This window comes from Armigeres subalbatus, unplaced genomic scaffold, assembly GCF_024139115.2.
Source record: "Armigeres subalbatus isolate Guangzhou_Male unplaced genomic scaffold, GZ_Asu_2 Contig880, whole genome shotgun sequence".
Classification (NCBI taxonomy): Eukaryota; Metazoa; Arthropoda; class Insecta; order Diptera; family Culicidae; genus Armigeres; species Armigeres subalbatus.
The window spans coordinates 1-14,569 of record NW_026943679.1 but is presented as its reverse complement, the minus strand read 5'-3'; the positions used below and the strand labels follow the sequence as shown (position 1 = coordinate 14,569).

Here is a 14,569-nt window from a genome sequence, read left to right as displayed (position 1 = left end):
TTCATAGTGACGTCATTTAAGGGGTAGGGTACTTGCGGTTTTTCTTGACATTCTCTCTCAGTCCGGATGATTTTCTCTCAGTGCCACGATGCATCGACGGAGGTCCTACCGTGCGGTTCGTCGCGGGCCGTCTGATGGTAGTTGAGAACCACCGTTCGCCACCGGTTCTTGATGAGCGTGCGATGATCGACGTTGCGTGGACTTGACCCACGATGACTGCTGAAAGCTAACCGCCGGCACTGGCGGAATCGTGAACCCACTTGGCGATGTCGGCGATGGCCACTCGAGGTTCTGGACGTTGACACGGGTGCGATCTCGGTACATGCGATGTTAGCGATAGATGGTGGTGTGGTGGCGATGGCTGTTCTAGGGCTCGACCGGTGACGTGCTTGCTCGCGATAGCGTCTTCGGCGACGATGGTGGTGGCAGAAAGGTGGGCGATGGCGTGGTTTGCAAACGCGTTATCGGCGACGATGGCAATGGCAGAAAGGTGGGCGATGGCGTGGTTTACAAACGCGTCTTCGGCGACGATGGCGATGGCCGATAGGTGTGCGATGGCGTGGCGATGGCGTGGTTTGCAAACGCGTCTTCGGCGACGATGGCGATGGCGTGCTTAACTTCGCGTCTCCGGCGACGATGGCGATGGCCGAAAGACGTCAGATGGCTTGACGATTTCGTCGGGAATGCGGGGCGATCCCTGACTCCAAATAATATCCACCGATTACGCTGGCATTCACCAAAAGCACTGCTCGACAAACGAGTTGATGCCGGACTGTAACTAGTTCGGGAGCCACTGGGAATCGGCCTTACGCACCACCGTACTACCTTGCCCTGGCTCTGCTATTCGAGAAAACCAAAAAAAAACACAGAAAAAAGGCCCACTTGCTGGACCTACCCCTAGCATTAGTTCCCCGGTGACGTCACTGGCAACATCTTCACACCACAACCGCAAGTACAAATAATAATTTACCTTTTTTTTCTTCTTGTTCTTCTTAATGAACTACAATTGTTTCTTTGTTCCTCGAGATGCTTGTTACACTTACACAATGGATCTACATACAATAAGTACAATAAATTATACAAAGAACACTACTGTTTCACTATTAACCGCACTGCGGATTCTTACTTTTAGGGCAACTTCTTCTACTTGGTGCACCTCTCGATCTAGATAAATCAACTAGTCACTTTCACTATTTTAATGTACAAATTTTTGGTTACAGTTAACTTTAACTTTATTCCGTCGCGCACTTCTATTCTTGGTGAAATCAAGAAACGAATAAACCGCTTGATCGTGTAGCTAAGCCATTTTATCTGGAATCCGACCAACCCGACAATAACCGAACCCTAATGGTTCCTATTCAGTTTGGCAACCCTTTCAACTGGCGGTCCCTGTGGGCAAGCATTTAACGTCTGGCAAGTTTTACTGCTGTAAACACATTCGTGTCGGTGGTGTGAGTGACAAATTGGTATTCACTTTTCTCATCGCAAGGTGACACCCATTACCGATTGAAAGGTGAGAAGCACAGTGGGCTTGGTGGCGGGGATTATTACTTGCGGTGGAGCCAGCAATAACATAAAATGAAACCACAGGTTACATTACCCTACCGTCCCCCTCCACGAAATGCAAAACAAGTATGCATTCGAATCCGCGATAGTATCAAATGATTTATCTGTATTTCGGTTGTTTTAATTACAACATTAATCTAATCTTGATTTATGTTAAATTTAACCTACTTTAGGTCCTCCTTGAAATGCCTGTTTATCTTCATCGCTCTCACGATGAAGAAAAAGGGAACTCAAAAAGTAATACCAGGGTTGTTACGACTACGCGGATTCCGCGATTTTCGCGGATTTCGCGGTTTTCGCGGATTTGGCGCGGATTTTCATAACAATTTTAGGGTTTCGCGCGGATTTGGCGCGGATTTAGTTTTAGGTAAAAATTTAATAAACAAAATGTTAGATTATTTGAAAATTAGTTTTAATGTTGTTGAGAACAAAACCTACGTTTGAAGGCTATTAACATTATTTCTCGGATATGTCCAAACCCTTGTTGAATGGCATGCATTACACTGTTGAGTCTTTAAACAAATGTCATGAGCAGAGAAACGCCACTTGTTGTCATTTTTAATCCATTTTTGAACATGACGCACACAAAACATGTTTTTTCTTCTTCTTCTTCTTCTTATTGGCATTACATCCCCACACTGGGACAGAGCCGCCTCGCAGCTTAGTGTTCATTAAGCACTTCCACAGTTATTAACTGCGAGGTTTCTAAGCCAAGTTACCATTTTTGCATTCGTATATCATGAGGCTAACACGATGATACTTTTATGCCCAGGGAAGTCGAGACAATTTCCAATCCGAAATTGCCTAGACCGGCACCGGGAATCGAACCCAGCCACCGTCAGCATGGTCTTGCTTTGTAGCCGCGCGTTTTACCACACACGGCTAAGGAGGGCCCAAACATGTCTTTTAGAAGTCATGAATACCCTTGTCAATTTCTTTGTAATTCCGAGATATTTTCCAGTTTCTGATTAATTATTTCTTTTACGATGAACCACATAGCATGATATATCATATCATTTTGCAGAAGTTTTTTTCGTCAGGAATTTTTCTACAGTGTTGAAACATTTTATATTGCATTCATAGCATTCATCTAGAACGAATAGGGGGTTTATACAATAAGTGAAAACACGAAAATGTTGTTTGATTTGAAGCAGATGAAAAAAAAAATAGAAGATGATTCTCAAAAGTTATTTCTGGAGGATTTTTTGCGATATTTTCGGATAAATCTGATGGTACTTTTACAGGATTACCAACAGAAAACGAAGAAACTTCCAGAAAAAAATTACAAGGGCTTTATGAGGATCCTTGTATATATTAAAGAGGATTTCTGCAGCATTTAAAATCCAAAAAATCATAAAGATTTATTTGGGGGAGCTTCCACGGAATATTTTGGAACGTTGACCACAGGAATGACTGTAAAATCCGCAATAATGCCGCCTTGAATTTTCAAAATAATTTCATGAAGGTTATCTGGTTTAAGCGATGATCATAGGAATTTCTGTAAAATGCTCAAAAATTGCACCGTGGGTTTTCCGCCGGAAGTCACCATACCACTCACCAATCAATATCTAAGAATTTCTGAAGCGATTTCCGCAGGCATGAAGGGAATTACGTAAGTAGGCTCTTAAGATCATTAGCAGATTGTTTTTGAAGAATTTACTTCCGACATTTACCTACGACAAAATTTCCAAATCAATAAATTTCCGCATAATTTCCCAGGGGAACTTTTGTAAGAATTCACGGAGGAATTTTCACAGATGTTCTTGGAAGAATTTCCGTAGACAATTTTGGAGCGAGGAGATACAAGAGCAGCTGGATTTCTTCAAAAAATTTCCGCGAGAATTCTCGGAGGACTAATCGCTGTTATGAATCTGTGCACGAATGATGAATTTCTCCTGGAATTATCGGAGGAATTTTCTTAGATATTTCAGGAGATTTAGCTGGAATTCCATTAAAACGGTAAAAATATTGCCACTAAAAATGTTGTCGGAATTTCTGCATGAACTCCTAGAGAAACTTGTTACAAGAATTGAAGGAGAAAAACGAACTAATTTTTGCTTAAATTTGCGCAACTTATTCTTAAAAATTCCCAAAGAATTTTTTGCTGAAATTTCTGAAAATATTCCTCTGAAATTTCCGAAAGAATTTACGCTTGGAACTTAGGATTCTAACTAGCAAAGCAACAGAGCTTGAGCAACTATGTTTGATTTTGTATTATTTGTTTCTTGTTACGAATTCAAATAATTTGTTTAAAGAAATTTTGTTCAAAAAACGGATTTGCGTTATCTAAATTCTTAATCTCTACGCAAGTTTGTCTTGTGACCAATAATTACAACAAAGTGCATAATTTATAATTTAAATGAAATTGCGGTTTGAAAGATTTTTTTTATTTGCCAAGTTTATCTACAATCAATTATGGTCAAATATGGCCTAAACATTATTTGTTATATCAATGCATCTTGTGTCAAATTTTATGAAGTTCGATCAACAAAAAATCCACTTATAATAAAGGAACAAAGCATGCCATGCCAAAGCATTCATCTAAAAAGCGGTGCTTATTGAAATAGTTTTGGATTTTTAGTTCTTGTTCACTTAGCTTCAGTACTTCTAGTGGCGAATAGGACCATTTAGAAGGATTGTTTGATTGCGAGTTTCTTAGTCCTATTTTGAAGAGAAGACGTTCAGTGAATTGTGATAAAAACTTTGATATTTCACGTGTATTTGTTCTAAGTCGCGCGGTTTTGGCGCGGAATGGATTTCATGTCGCGCGGAAATGGCGCGGATTTGATTTTAGTCGGCGCGGATTTGGCGCGGAAAATATTTCAGGATCTCCGTAACAACCCTGTAATACCAACAACACTACTGTGTTGAGAACTGTCAAACCGTCTGCTTCTGTTTATCTCTCGACGCGAATATCGGCGACCGTGCATGCGGGCAGTCTATAATTTCGCGTTGTTTACGGTTTTCCGCGAGTTTTCCGGTGAATTGGGCAAATTAGTGTCATCTGATAGCAGGATCTCAAGGCGCGCTTATATCAGCGATCGGAATAGCTCTAGCCGGTTATGTTGCCATTGGACTGTTGTGTGATCTGCTGATGGAGAGACGATGCTTTCAGAGGAGGAAATTCACCGCACCAGCAGCCGAATTCCGGTCAAAAAATCTCTTGTAAGAAAAGAAATTCTCGAAGAGATTTTCAAAATTTTCTTATTTTGGAATTCCGACGAAAGTGTGGAAGAAATTTTTTGACAGATGAAAAAGAAAACGAGAATTTAAATTTCTTCCAAATTTTTGTGGGAGAAATTCGTAAAGAGATTTTTCTGGGATGAAATTTGACGGTAGAATTGAGTCTTCACTTCCCAAAATGAGTGTAAATAATGTGAAAAATGTTCTCGGTTCCCTGGGCATGCATTCATTGTAATTAATTACCACTCAAGATACATATTCATGCAATGGCCAGCATAGAAAAGCTTTCAATAAATAACTGTGGAAATGCTAATAGAACGCTAAGTTGAAAATCAGGCCAAGTTTCAGATGGAATGTAGAGGCATTGAGAAAGAAGAAGAATCGTGTTTGATTGATTATTTGATTACATTTTTTCAAGGCAAACATTTCAAAACATCCGAATTATTTAAATATCACGATACATATGTGCACAATCAACTATTATAATACAAAGTACGCAGATTTCAAAATCTAAGCTAAAGCTAAGCTAAAGCTAAGCTAAAGCTAAGCTAAAGCTAAGCTAAAGCTAAGCTAAAGCTAAGCTAAAGCTAAGCTAAAGCTAAGCTAAAGCTAAGCTAAAGCTAAGCTAAAGCTAAGCTAAAGCTAAGCTAAAGCTAAGCTAAAGCTAAGCTAAAGCTAAGCTAACGCTTAGCCAAATGCTAATGGTTCGGTATTTCGATGTAATAAAGTTAGAGCAGTTAGAAATCACAATTATGTTGCTGTTACTGCATATTTTCATGATTAGATTGAATATTTATCATTTTTTCCCCTTCATTATTTCGGTTACAATATGCGAAAACAAGTTTAATTTTCGATATGAGGATGTTTTGAACAATCGGTATACAAATAGTTGTCAAAAGACATCTAGTGGAAAATATGTGAACTAATATTTTTCTTTGCAAGAAATTTTAGTATTTTCTTTCTCTTCAGTCTATCGGAATACGGTATGAAGAGAAGAAATTTTTGGAAAGAGAAAGAGAATTTATAAATCTCTATTTATAAAGAAATTTTTCAGTTTTTTCTTGAACCTTCGGAATTCGGCTGCAGATATGTTTTGTTTGGTTCGAACGAGATTTGGCTGACTAAAACGTTGACTGAAATATTACCGACGAATCAAGGATTGAGCAAAACTCGATGGTCGTCCGGACGACTCTGTCACGGTGAGTGTTTCCTAATCAAAACGGCTCACTTGAAGATTGTACTTAGGGGCCGTACACATATTATGTAAGCACTTATGGGGGAGGGGGTCGGTCAATATCTTACGCTCCATAAAAAAAAAAATTATTTTGAAGGAAAAAAATCTTCGGGGGGGGGGGGGGGGGTCGAAAAACCCAGAAAAAATGCTTACGTAATAAGTGTACGACCCCTTAAGGCGATTTTATTTTAATTTTCAGGCTTCAAGCCGCATACTGAAAATACGCCAATAGGCTTTCCTGCTTCATCGGCCAGTTCATATGAACTAGTACCGACTCGCGCTAGGATGATACACGGGACATATAACGCGTCTAGCTTGGCATTGTACCCGTCCGCGGCGGAAGACTGACGGAAGTTCCGTTTAAAAACCCTCTGACCGACGGAGTATACCGGCGCAAATTGTTTGGACCGAAGATTGTAGGTTTTGATGTTATTGTCATGACACTTTTTCAGATTTTTAGTGACCAATGAATAAAGTTGCTCGTCGATTTTCCCCTTCCTTTCCAACCTTCCTTCCTCAGATACCTCTTCCTGTTCCCTATCCATTTTATGTTCCTCTCCTGATCCGATTGCTTCATGTCCGAAAAGCACCCGATAGGGCGAAAAACCGGTAGACATGTGAGGGGTGATGTTTAGGCAGTGTTCGATTTCGGACACACGCGTGTCCCAGAGTTTCTGGTTGCTCTTTACGTAGGACCTGATACACGCGTTTATAGTACGGTTCAACCGTTCTACGGGATTGGACTGACTATGATGTCTTGAATTTTTCCAGTGCTGAACCTGGTATTTGGTCAGGAAAGCTTTGAACTCATGAGACAAAAAGGTTGACGCATTGTCCGTTATTATAAATTCGGGCACTGAATACCTTCTAAACCAGGATTCCTCTAGAATCTTGGTGACTATCGGCGCAGAGATTTTCCTTACCGGGGTAAGTATGCACCATTTGGAAAACAGGTCCATGATTACCAAGAGGTGAGTATTGCCCTTCGGGCTGCGGGGAAGCGATTGAATGAAATCTAACGCGATGATTTGAAACGGCTTATTAGTTAGTCTTTGTCGGCCAGGCTCGGGAATTTGTGACCTGTTGGCTGGCTTATTTTGGTGACATAAAGAGCATTTCCTAACATGTTTCCGAATATCTTCAACCATTTTTGGCCAGAAGTATTTCTTCTTTACTAAAGCCACGGTCTTCTCAGCTCCTAAATGCAATTTGTCGTCGTGTTCTTCAACTAGAATAGATTCTCGTAAGGATTCTGGAACGCAGGTTTTCCACGAGAACCGATAATCTAATAAGTCATCTTGAGATGAAACAAGTTTCTTTAGGACACCATTGTCGATTCGAAAATCTTTGTATTTTTCTGGGTCAGCTTTTACTTTCCTTTTAAGGTCAGCGTACCACCCATTGTCCTCGGAACTCTGTAACTCCTCCACGGAACGCGACAGGGCATCGGCAACAATGTTATCGATCCCTCGGCGATGTAAAATGTCCATTTCAAATTTTTGCAATTCAATGCTCCATCGGCATAGCCTAGAAGAGGTCCGCCAATTGCTTCGCATAATATATATAAGCGCTGATGCATCGGTGTAGACCGTGAATTTGCTACCCTCGACATAACAGCGAAACTTTTCAATGGAATTCAGAACCGCAAGGCCCTCTTTTTCCGTTGCGCAATACCGTTGCTGAGTTGTGGTCAGCTTCTGGGAAAAATACGCGATGGGCTTCTCAATACCCTCGTGCGTCTGCGTAAGCACGCCGGCGATGGCTGAATCGCTGGCGTCACAGTGAATCACAAAGGGCCGGTTAAAATCCGGATTTGTTAATAGAGGGGCGCTAATCAAAAGCTCTTCAAATTTTCAAAAGCTCAAATTTTCTTAAACGACTCTTCAGCCTGGTCGTTCCAACAGATCGTCTTCGGTTTATTTCTAAGAAGATCTGTCAACGGTTGTGTGTAACTACTATAGTTAGACAAAATCTACGGTAGTAGTTACACATGCCTAAGAATCTCCTTAGAGCTCGCAACGAAGACGGACGTTCAAAATTGACGATTGCGGCCACACGGTCTGGGTTGGGCCTCAGTCCGTTGCGGTCTAGAATATAGCCTAGATAGGTCACCTCAGCCACACAGAAGTGTGACTTTTCTAAGTTTATGGACAGGTTTGCCGCTCCAAGTCTGGATGCCACTTCCTGTAGTATGGTCAGGTGCTCCTCAAACGTTTCGCTAATGATGATTATATCATCAAGATAGACGAATACGTTTGGTTCCAGCTCACCCCCGCCCAATACTCGGTCCATCAGCCGCGAAAGTGTGGCTGGGCTATTTACGAGACCGAAAGGCATCCGGGTGAACTGGAACAATCCACGTCCCAAGACAGAAAACGCCGTATATTTGCGAGATCTAGGGTGCAGGGGAACCTGCAAGAATGCCTTGGACAGGTCTATTGTTGTAATGTAATTCGCATGCCCTAGTCTGCTAAGTATACGGTCTGCATGTGGGAGGGGATAGGAGTCCCTGACCGTACGTTCATTAAGTTTACGTGCATCCAGGCACAAGCGTACCGTGCCATCAGATTTGTCCACAGGTACTAAGCGCAAAGCCCAGTCACTATAGGACTTCTCTATGATTTTGCACTCAAGCATTTTATCAAGTGCTTGATTTATTTGTTCCTGTTTCTTAGGAGAAGTTGGAAATGGATTCACTCTTGCGGGTGGAAGCTTCTTGGCCTCTTCCGAAAGCTCTATACGGTGACTTATCCAATCTGTCGTATTGAGTATACCGTCCTCTGCCACTTTAAATAGGGTCTTCACCTGGTTCAGACGAGCCAGCTGTTCCTCCGTTAATTCCTTTTCAGAATCGTTAGAAGTGGGTGGACGATTTGTTGTGTCGATTCCCATCTCTTCGACCAAAGATTGGCCAACAGTGGGTCGAATTTCGAAGGCTCGCCAAAAGTTCATTCCTAAGAGAATTCTTCTTTTGAGCGAGGGAACTACTAGCGCATCAATTATTTTAGTCACACCGTTGAAGGTGACTGGTAAATTAACTATTGCCCAGTGACTTCCAATTCCTGTCCACTTGCAGTCCGTAAACTGACATCGGAGGGAACATCTGAAGTCCGCATTTTCGTATTAAATTAGTGGCTCCAAATCCAAGAATACTTAGATGAGCTCCACTATCTAGTAATCCAACTAAGGTATTTCTAGAACAGTTAGATTCACGAACGGCCTATCGTCGTTGTCTAAACTTACAATGGCTTCATTTATGTAGTACTTGTGTGTATGGACATAATCAGAGTTGGATACTTTTTCGAACCCTTGGTTCTGTAGAGTATCCGTGATGTTATTAAACATATTAAGGGACTTTAGTTCCTGTTGAACTGTCGGCCCTCTGCGACAGTTTTCAACCCGTTTTTTGTGCAGTTTGGACATGAAGCTGTTTCAACATTTCTGAGCCCACACTTCTGGCAGCATTTTTGTTCTATTTGGTCACAGTGTCTGGTGTGATGACCTTTAGAATGGCAATTAAGGCAGTATTTGGGAGTTGGTTGGTTGTATTGGGAATGAGATGATTGAGCAGTCTTTTGTTTCGGTTGAGCCCCGCTCTCGTATCGATTTCGCGACGGTTTATTGTCATCATCTGACCCGCGATGGTAGACCGACGAATTGTGGAACGTCCGCGATTTTGACCGTCGTGCTCTCTTTTCGGTTTTGGTTTACGTTTTTCGCTCGCGTCAAACTCATTCACTTGAGCCGTTTTTCCACGTGGATTTGACGAATCGTTGGACTGCGTTTGGTATTTGAACCAATATGTTGCATCCAACCGTCTGCCGAATTTTTTCAGGTCAGCCAAATTATCTATTTCCGACGAAACCGCGTGTCCTTTGTAATCCGCGCGCATGTTTCGAAAAACGATCTCAAACTTACGACGCTCGGTCATAGGTTTGGTTAACGAGTTGAAGATTTTTTGTAATTCGAAAAAGTAGTCGTGAAACGTTTCGCGTGGACCTTGTCTTCTAGCAATCGCACGTACCTCGGTCGAATGATCGTGGTCAGGGCTCAAGAATTCCTTCTTGAGCTCTTCTTTAAGCTCGTTCCACGACGCAAAGTCTTCGTTGTCAAAACCGGCCATGAACCAGGTTTTCGCGGCACCGTTAAACAGGTGAATCGCGGATCGAAACAAATCTTTACTCGACATTTTCTCCGATTTCGCGTAAAATTCCACTTCGCGAAGGAATTTCATGAGAGTTAATCCGTTGTCCGAACCGTCATACTTAAGCTTCCAGTCTGACACTGGTCGCCGTTTCCCCGATTTATGGAAACGTTTCTTTTCGCGTACCGAATTTCGTGGTTCGTCTGATGACCAACCCTCTTCCGTACTGGAAGATTTTCTCGACTCTGAACTCGACCGCTGGGAATAGTATTTTGACCGACGCGACGATTTGGACCGAATGTCCTCTGGTGGACCGGGGTTTTGTTGCACATTTTGCGTATTTATGCGAAGGGTATTTCCAAAATACTCCGTAGCTTGATCTCTTACCATCTGCTTAACACACTTCTGAATTTGAGGGTCGTTCATTAACCACTGTTGAAACATCAATGGAATGGCATTTGGTCCCAAACTGAACACGTTGTTCTGATTTGGAGGCTCAATCATTGATTGACCTTTCCGCGTTTTCGCGTGAGAAGCTTCTTCGAGAGGCTCTTCTTCATCGCTGGGGGTTGAAGTATTTTTTTGTGGCCCGTTATTCGCCGCGTTTTGATTCGACGAATTCGAAATCAAAAGATTCGAAATAGATTGATTTAATTGTTCGATTCTTCCAAGTTGCCCATCGGATGCAAACATTGAAAAATAATTGTTAAACGTTTCGCGAATACAACTCATTAACCCGTCAATTTTCGCGAGATCGTCGTCATTATCCGTGATATCCGTTAAGCGTTTAGTTCGTTTGAAATAATGTGCTAACCGAGTTTTCAAACTTTCGCGTATTCCATCGAATTTGTTTCTTGGTGCAAGGAAACTCCGGATTTCCTTGACCTTCACCGTTATATTCCTAATTTCTTCTTCGGCTGAGACGTCATACCGCGTGATCTCAATATTGGCGTTCGAATCGACTTTAGTATGGTCTTTCAATCGTCTCATTAGAGCGCGCGCGTTTCAGTTTCCGTATATGGAAGACCACGGATCGCGAGTTCGTATTCTATTTCATCACGCTCAAGGTGATGAACTGATATATTTTGATACAATATATCAAATTCGACATCCATTTTGAGTTCTGATCGATAAGACAGTTCTAAACCAGTAAATGAATTACTTCGTTTGGAGGACGAAGATAAAATTTTAAACAGGTTGCTGTTTAATTACTCCCTACTGGAGGGGTGGTAATGTAATTACTTTAAATTTTAGCTGGTCGCCAATTTGTTACCCGCTAGCTACACTGAAGCTAGGATGGGGAGACAAAAACAGGGTCGTTTACCTTCTCTTGCCACTACACACCCACAACCGAACTTACCTGCAGCAGGAGTTATACACGCACGTGTGTATCACGACACGTGCCCACCGGCGTGCTATGGTGGGACGATCGGCAAACTGGGTCGTATTCAATATGCTCAAAAGCTGATCAAGCAGTGTATTCACCCTGGATCCCAACAAGCGAGGACTGGCGGCTCGCTTTGTGAGCCCGAAAACGAGGTGAAATTACAAAATATAGTGAAAAGACTAATCAATCAAGGCCTAGCTCTCAATTAATGTACTCGACACCGTACTTCATCTTAGCATGCTAATTTATTTAAAGTTTTCATAGTGACGTCATTTAGGGTAGGGTACTTGCGGTTTTTCTTGACATTCTCTCTCAGTCCGGATGATTTTCTCTCAGTGCCACGATGCATCGACGGAGAGTCCTACCGTGCGGTTCGTCGCGGGCCGTCTGATGGTAGTTGAGAACCACCGTTCGCCACCGGTTCTTGATGAGCGTGCGATGATCGAAGCGTTGCGTGGACTTGACCACGATGACTGCTGAAAGCTAACCGCACGGCACTGGCGGAATCGTGAACCCACTTGGCGATGTCGGCGATGGCCACTCGAGGTTCTGGACGTTGACACGGGTGCGATCTCGGTACATGCGATGTTAGCGATAGATGGTGGTGTGGTGGCGATGGCTGTTCTAGGGCTCGACCGGTGACGTGCTTGCTCGCGATAGCGTCTTCGGCGACGATGGTGGTGGCAGAAAGGTGGGCGATGGCGTGGTTTGCAAACGCGTTATCGGCGACGATGGCAATGGCAGAAAGGTGGGCGATGGCGTGGTTCACAAACGCGTCTTCGGCGACGATGGCGATGGCCGATAGGTGTGCGATGGCGTGGTTTGCAAACGCGTCTTCGGCGACGATGGCGATGGCGTGCTTAACTTCGCGTCTCCGGCGACGATGGCAATGGCCGAAAGACGTCAGATGGCTTGACGATTTCGTCGGGAATGCTGGGCGATCCCTGACTCCAAATGATATCCACCGATTACGCTGGCATTCACCAAAAGCACTGCTCGACAAACGAGTTGATGCCGGACTGTAACTAGTTCGGGAACCACTTGGAATCGGCCTTACGCACCACCCGTACTACCTTGCCCCTGGCTCTGCTATTCGAGAAAAGCAAAAAACACAGAAAAAAGGGCCCACTTGCTGGACCTACCCCTAGCATTAGTTCCCTGGTGACGTCACTGGTAATATCTTAACACCACAAACCGCAAGTACAAATAATAATTTACCTTTTTTCTTCTTCTTCTTAATGAACTACAAATTGTTTCTTTGTTCCTCGAGATGCTTGTTACACTTTACACAATGGATCTACATACAATAAGTACAATAAATTATACAAAGAACACTACTGTTTCACTATTAACTGCACTGCGGATTCTTACTTTTAGGGCAACTTCTTCTACTTGGTGCACCTCTCGATCTAGATAAATCAACTAGTCACTTTCACTATTTTAATACACAAATTTTTGGTTACAGTTAACTTTTAACTTTTATTCCGTCGCGCACTTCTATTCTTGGTGAAATCAAGAAACGAATAAACCACTTGATCGTGTAGCTAAGCCATTTTATCTGGAATCCGACCAACCTGACAATAACCGAACCCTAATGGTTTCCTATTCAGTTTGGCAACCCTTCCAATTGGCGGTCCCTTGTGGGCAAGCATTTAACGTCTGGCAAGTTTTTACTGTTTTTTTCCTTGCACTCAAACCGCTGTAAACACATTCAAGTGTCGGTGGTGGAGTGACAAATTGGTATTCACTTTTTCTCATCGGCAAGGTGACACCTATTACCGATTGAAAAGTGAGAGGTACTGATGGGCTTGGTGGAGGGAAAATATTACTTGTGGTGGAGCCAGCAAATACAAAAAATGAAACCACAGGTTACACTTTATTTGAAGTCGAACTAACGTTTTCGTTTTATCACGTTATTTCAGCACATTGGGGAAGTTTAATGCAATGTGCTGAACTAATGATTTTAAGGTTCCTGTTTGACTGTGATGTGATGCTCTGAAAGGGTGGTCGAATTGAGTTTGAATAGTAGGATTAATAAGCAAGCATTAGATATCCTTCTTAACCTTTGTCCTTCTTAACCATTGAATTTCACATTTATCTGATCTGCCGCACGGTGGAATAAAACATTATGCTTTTTCAGTTTGAGGAAAAATCTGGATTCCTAGATCTGGAAAATTTGATTTATAGGAAAATAAAGATTTGTTTTCAAGACATGCTTTTTATATTCGTGATTTATTAAGCATCGGAGATTATAACGAACAAAACTGCTGGAGCAATGAAAAAAACATGCATTCATGCAGGGCTAAATTTACTTAAAGCCGGACATAACATGCCGTTGAATAACGTTGGAAAATTATTGAATCTTTGAGTGTGGAATCCCAATATTATCGCATGGATGTTGATCTTTATTGCGGCGAAATTGGAATAATCTTACCGTTTGACAATCATATCGCAACCGTTTATCAAGAGATTCTGAGGAAGGTCGAATATACATGGATTTTATTTTCATAAATTCACCATGTGATTAGGGATGGATTTTATTTTATTGTCTATCGACATTATTTTTACGTATTTTCCTGAGTGTGCGATGGTTATGACTGCCTGAACAATGGTTGAAATAAAATCTTGTACAGTTATTAACAAACTGTAGATTTGACAGATTGACTGACCAGATAAGAGTCCAATTATGATTCATATTCAGCAATAAGATTATGTATGTTATGCATTGAGTAGGCCATATCTACCAAATCAAAAGGATGGCGCGGATGGCAACGTTACCGGCGGATGATCAAATGACAGCAGTTCGAGACCCGATATAGGAAAATTGTAAAATGATTATATGAAAACTAGCAATTGCTTCAAAATACGTTCATTTGGAGGAAGCTTGATGATGTTACCTTCTATGCGTTATTATTTTCGAAGAATTCACATGTAGCTGAATTGAGGCTTAGTAAAATGTTTATTAAAGGTTTAACGAATCAGTTAATAAAGTTGTTTTTCAAAATGAGATGTTGTAGTTGTATAACTTCGCCAAAATTGTATGAACAAAGCTTGA

At 42.0% G+C, this 14,569-nt stretch overlaps 1 long non-coding RNA gene across 2 annotated transcripts; it reads right to left on the bottom strand.

The window, feature by feature from the left end:
* Positions 1–29: 29 nt before the first annotated feature.
* On the bottom strand, positions 30–1,361 carry LOC134204772 (uncharacterized). 2 transcript variants are annotated; one of them, XR_009977967.1, is made up of 2 exons: positions 971–1,361; positions 30–840 (listed from the first exon to the last, which is right to left on the bottom strand). It is a non-coding gene; the product is annotated as an uncharacterized LOC134204772 (long non-coding RNA). The 2 variants fall into 2 exon arrangements; XR_009977968.1 differs by having other exon boundaries at positions 30–837.
* Between the last annotated feature and the right edge of the window lie 13,208 nt (positions 1,362–14,569).